The 6,000-nt window shown below is 50.5% G+C and overlaps 1 protein-coding gene across 9 annotated transcripts in view; it reads left to right on the top strand.

The window, feature by feature from the left end:
• Positions 1 to 4,777: 4,777 nt before the first annotated feature.
• ATP2B1 (ATPase plasma membrane Ca2+ transporting 1) overlaps positions 4,778 to 6,000 on the top strand; it is a 140,072-nt gene continuing 138,849 nt past the window's right edge. For 4 of the 9 annotated variants that reach the window (XM_083182375.1, XM_083182372.1, XM_083182381.1 and 1 more), the window contains exon 1: positions 4,878 to 5,397. The gene's annotated coding sequence lies outside the window, so the exon portion shown is untranslated. Of the gene's footprint in view, positions 4,843 to 4,876; positions 5,398 to 6,000 lie in introns of those variants that run through there. The other 5 variants (XM_083182374.1, XM_083182379.1, XM_083182378.1 and 2 more) reach the window with 3 other exon arrangements.

The raw sequence follows: 6,000 nt of genomic DNA, 5'->3' as shown, positions 1-6,000 counted from the left end.
ATTCCAATCTTTCCTTACTCCAAAAAAATCATAAACATAAATTTATACATAAAACATTTATTAAAATATAGATTTTAAAACAAACTTTTTATGTCAATTTCTTGTCATAGGAGTACTTTTCTTTGGTTTATGGATGAAAGCAGATATCCAACGGATTTCGTCTCACTACGAGACTTCATCAGGGGTGTAAAATGTTTATACAAATCTTTTATGGATTCTATTATTATCGAAATGGCTTCTTTAAATCTCCTTAATGTTCAAAGTTTAGCTGGTGGTCCATTCAATGATGGGCTTCTCCCTGTAATAAAGGAACTTATAGTCTAAATCAATCGTGTCATCTTCTTTTCCATCAGAAAAATTGGTATCTAATGGGTACCCTTCTCAATTGGGTTATGATGTGATTATTATGTCATGGATGTTCCACAAAGAGTGTGTTCCAAAAAGTAGAATTTAAGAATTGGATATTTTAAAAGGGAAAGAACTCTCTATTGGTCCTTTAACAAGTTTTAGACCTGGGCAAGAAAATTAACCGCTCCTGGTGAATGAGTGCAGGTGTTCTGCTCAGAGTCCATACAGCAAGTCCACACAAAAAAGCAGCAACAAAAGTCCTTAGAGCTAGTGAAAAATGAATATGTGTATAATTTTGTTTCTGTATACACACACGGTGGCTGCTTGGTGGAATGCTTCTTTGTACTATAGTTTTCCTTTGCCACTGCAGTATACAGCCCTGAGAGGCAAAATATATACCCATAGGTGAAGCTACACGGAACATGACATGTCTCCTCATTAATGTGTGGCGAGTCACCGCATTCAGGGCAGCCGAGAGGGGGGGGGGTACTAATTACCCGGGCCCAGGCTTGCTCCCAGGTAGCAACAGCAGCACAAACTTCTACAGCATGTGCTGTGCTGACAGCAGGCTCAGCATGAGCATCTCACTGACAGCGTGAGAGGTCATACTGAGCCTGTTGTCAGCACAGCACATGCTGTAGGTGTGTGCTGCTGCTGAGATTACAGTTTTTAGAGTTTTCTTTCACCCTATTCTAAACATTTTGGGGGCATGGCCTAAGTGTGGGAGGTGACCACACACCCCACTTTGGCCACGCCCCTAAAATTTTACAGGGGCCCGGAATTCCTCTCGGCTGCCCTGAGTCCACATTCTGCTACATCCTAAAACCTCGCTTAAGCTAGTTTTCCAAAGAAAGCAAGTACAGTATGTTCGCACCCCCAGAATCAGGTCCTGAGTGATCCACTTCCACCAGACAAAGCAGCAGAGTTTCTTTTTCTCAATAATATCTTTGGATTTTTACAAGTGCTCAGAAATGGCGGACACTGGTGTTTACTTTTAATAGGATGCCATTGCACCAACAAATATCAATGTCATAAAAGGATTAACATGAATAAATAGGTAGAGTTAAATACATTCCTGATATCTCAAGGTTTGCCAGCAGGCAGGGCATTTGCCAGTGAGCACTTTTTGTTTGGAAAGTGGGTGTGCTCCTCCTTTGCAATGGGTTTTAGTCAAACTTTAATGTGCTGTGTCCTACATTTTTGGCAGCTACTAAATGAGTCAAATAGTCAGTATGCTTATGCTGTGTACACACGGGGTAATATGATTGCAGGGGATATATTGCTAGCAATATATCCCCAGCAATCATATTGCTCAGTGTCTCCTTTTCATCAGCGATGAAAAGGAGACACTGCTACGGGGCAGAGGGGGAGCGCAGCAGCAGCAGACGCTGCTGCTGTCACTTTGATGGGAGGAGGGAGGGAGCAACGGCACGGGGCTGGGGAGATCAACGCTGATCTCCCCGGCGCTGACCTCCCGGCACAGCGATCGCAGGGGAAAGCCGCTGGTCGCAGGAGCATGCTCCTGTGACCAGCGACCATTAGGCAGTGCACACGGGACCGCGCAGCTAGCGATTTATCGCTCAGCGACCATATTCCCAGCGATTTTACATGAAATTGCACCCGTGTGTACTCACCTTAAAGCCCCGTACACACGGGGGAGATATATTGCTCAGCAATATATTGCTAGCAATACAATATTGCTGAGCAATATATTGCCCAGTGTCTCCTTTGCATCAGCGACCAGAGATGGTCGCTGATGAAAAGGAACCTCTGCTGGCGGTGCCGCAGAGGTAATTATCAAGCTCCTGCGACCAGCGATTAGAAAGGGGCTGAAAACGGGAGCGCGCACCCGGCGATTTATCGCCGGGGCACACTCCCAATCACTGGCAATATGGTCGCCAGTGACCATATTTCCAGCGATTTCAGCCCCTATTGCCCCCGTGTGTACACAGCATAAGTCTCTAAATGCCAGCCTTGCTGTATGTAAAGTATGTACATCTACACTTCTGCACAACCAAAAAGCTAATTTTGAGGACAATGTAATCAAACACATGAATTGGGCCAGTGCTGGCACAAAAATACATATGACTCTACATACGGGGTCATTCTGTCACGGCTGGTGAGGATATTTTCCCCAGACAATGGTCTCTTTAGGCTGGAACCAATAAAGTTTAAGTGCAAGTTGATTAGCCAAATACTGGCGAGTATCAGACAGAGATGGAACAACAAAACATTAGTACATGTGGAGCTAATCAGACTGTCGAGGTATAGACTAGAAATAACCAGCAAGGCTTCCGTACAAGTAGAGTTGAACCATGAAACAAAGTATCCACTGAACACTGTACTGACTTCCCTTAAATAGGTACTGGTTGTCTGAAGTCAGCATCCCAGAGATGTAAGTAGGACTAGAAAAGTTCATGAATATGTGTGATCTGACGATGCCCTGGTTGATTGGGGTGTGGTATGATGGTCAGAATTCTGACGGTCAGTATACTGACATTGGAATCTTGACCACTGGTACTCCGACAGCGGGTGAGTGCAAATAAACCCCTTGCGGTATCGCTGAGCTCACCATGCTGCTGGCTTTGTGGATTGCTGCGCTGGCCACAGGCTCTTTTCTTCCTCTATAGGGGGATCGTAGGTCCCCACAAGCGAAAATAGCCCCTGTCAGTCGGGATCCTGACTGACGGGCATTTGAACATTCGGGATTCTGATGTCGATGTGCGGCCCTCCAAAAATAATCAGGGATGCACATTTTCAGCCCTGCATCGGGATCTGAATCAGACCCATTGTACAGTACTTTGCTGGACATCTTGAGTAAAGGTGGCCATACATCTACAGATCGATTGTCAGATTGGGCTGGTTGGAACAAAAACCTGGTAATATCTGAATGACAGTTTTTGGCAGTTTACCAGCAATTCAAAGCAAATGGTCAACTGTCATTTGCTCTCATCCATTGTCTGGAGATGTATGGCCACCTTAATCTGAGTGATAATCCTGTGCATTTGGCACAGGGCTTCTGCATTTGGTATTGATAACAGTAGCACCAGCACGTTCATTAGCCCAACAGACACTTTAGCCCCATACACACTAGAAGATTCAGTTGGAGTGACATCAATAACAATATCATCGAAACTCCAGGGCGAAGGATATAGCGCATACATCCTGAATTATTTCATTAACACAACATCACCCTCCCCAGCTCCTAGCATGTATTGTCGCTAACAATGTGTGGGAATGTGCATTGGTAATGATATTAAGCGTACACACCAAGCGATATTATAAACGATATTGCTCAGAAGGGCCAAAATACATACCTCCCAACTTTTGAAGTCGGGAGGTCGGGACGTTCGCGCGGCGAAGCCGCGTGCTCCCGGAAAGGGGGCGTGGCATCGAGAAAAGGGGATGTGGCCTCACGGGGTGACGCGAACTCTGGCCACGCCCCCGTTTTCGCCGCTCGTCGGCGCTGAATAGATGCTGTGCGCATGCGCACAGCGTCTATTCTCGGCAAGCTGGGGGGCTCCCAACTGTCCCCCCCCACCGCGGGACAATGGCGGCCCCGGGCGGGACGCGGGAACGTCCCCGAATATCGGGACGTTCCCGCAGAAATCGTGACAGTTAGGAGGTATGCAAAATGAGCAATATCATTTATAATATTTCTTAGTGTGTATGGGGATTTACATTAGCATAAAGCACCCGCAGGATCACCACAGAACATAACCACTTTGTGTCCCTGTATGTTTATTGCTGCTAGCTCACATCTATTCAATACCCATTAGGACGTGGCAGAGATGTTACTGCTGTGAGACAGTTGCGTTATTGCACAACTTCAACATCACCGTAATTATTAAAATGTAATAGCTCGTTTATCCTGTTAAGTACATCTGCAGCAGTGGTAGCTCAGTGCTAGCAATACAGCTATGGCACTGATTCTTTCCCACATCATTTACCTGCCACAATATTCAACTAAAGTGTAAATTAATAGACAATGAGTGTGCGCCACTTTGCATCGCAGTGCACACGCCGATCAGCGCCACTTGCTGTATGTCCTCACAAAATGAAGAGGGATGCCGGCCTTTTGCCACAAGTTACTGACTGACTGAGAGAGATATGAATGGGGGCATGTATGTGTGTAGCAGCAGCGGTGCAGGGAATCCCGTGTGCAGAACACTACACCATGGTATATGCCAGTCACCAGCACACACATTAAAGCACAACACAGACACACAATCACACACCGTACCCGCAGCAAGCAGCAGTATATTATATATATATATATATATATATATATATAAAACGCTGCCACAGGCAGACACAATGTACAGCACGACGTCATGGAAATAAGTGCGTCAGGACCAATTAGCCAACGGCAGCAGGCCGAGGGGGCGTGTCCGACAGGGAGGCGGGGCAGCGCACACTCCGGCAGCGCCTACTCCAGGGCGCGGACCAATGTCCGAGCGGAGGCGCTGAGAGCGAGACGTCACTGGCACTCTGGTGAGCACGTGACGCTGTCGGGTGAGGCGGGCACTGAGGGGGTGTGAGCCGGGGAGGGAGGGTGTCTCGGGCGGCTCCTCCAGCGCCTCTCACACAGCGTCTCTCCGCGCTCCTCCTCCTTCTAGCGGGCTGCTCCATTATTGGGACACCCGACGCCGGTATTTCGGAGTTCCCCTGCCGCCCTGAGCCGGTGTGGGGATGCGGGTGCGGCGCCGCTGAGTGTCGGGCTGTGCTGTAGCGGTGCCCGTGGAGGTGCGGGGCTGGCGGCCGGCGGGCTGCTTGTCATTTCAGTCAGGTCTGTGTCTCTCCTCCTCGCCGGTCCCCCCCTCCTCATCCCGAGCAGCAGCCCTCCTCCCCCTCCTCCTCGCCCTCCCTCTCCCTCCCCCATCACCTCCCCAGCAGCTCCAGCCGCCTTCAGTCTGCGTGTGAGGGAGAGAGCGGCCGGCCGTCGGGGGAGCCGGGGACACCATGCTGTGAGCGGGCACCTCCTCTCTCTCTCCCCCCACTGCTGCACTCCCGGGACCGGACGCCACCTGCACAGCCTCCCCCTGCCAGGTAAGCGGCCCAGGCTGGGACATAACGGGAATGGAAGTGCCGGGAGCGGCCGCCGCTGCTCAGCCGGGTCCTCGCTCTCTCAGCCGTAGTGACAGGTGCGGGCAGTGCCCTCTGCGCTGCTACCAGTCGCCCGCCCCCCCCTACTCGCCCACATGCTGCCCGCCGCTGTGTGCTAGGGACGTCTCTTGGGCAGATGCCTCCAACAGAGCAGGCCGGCGGTAATGCCAGCACACAAGGAGATGGCCGTGGTGGCAGTAGCTGCAGGTGGTGCATCGCCGCGGCATCGGGTTCCACAGGTTTCTTTGGCCATTTGCCTCTTCCTTTTGTGTGGGTGGCAGAGATGCCCGGGGTGGGCACCAGGTGCCTCTGTGCCGGGGCTGCTGGTGAGGTGCCTGGCTGCTTTGACCTTGAGTCCGGCTGGAGCTGTGCCTCGGGGGGCAGAGCTGTGTGCCCTGTCCTGGGGCAGCAGGTCAGTGAATGGGTGATGTGATCCCGGTGCAGCCTTGGTACAGACGCTGTGCTCTCCCGGCTGCATACATGGGAGCAGCAGCTCTGGGCTGGCTGGTGAGGAGAGCAGGGGGGTACACAGATAATGCAGCATAT

This window comes from Crinia signifera, chromosome 4 (genome assembly GCF_055691185.1).
Source record: "Crinia signifera chromosome 4, ASM5569118v1, whole genome shotgun sequence".
Lineage (NCBI taxonomy): Eukaryota > Metazoa > Chordata > Amphibia > Anura > Myobatrachidae > Crinia > Crinia signifera.
Note: the sequence above shows the minus strand (reverse complement) of the source record. Positions and strands in the feature narration are given on the sequence as shown.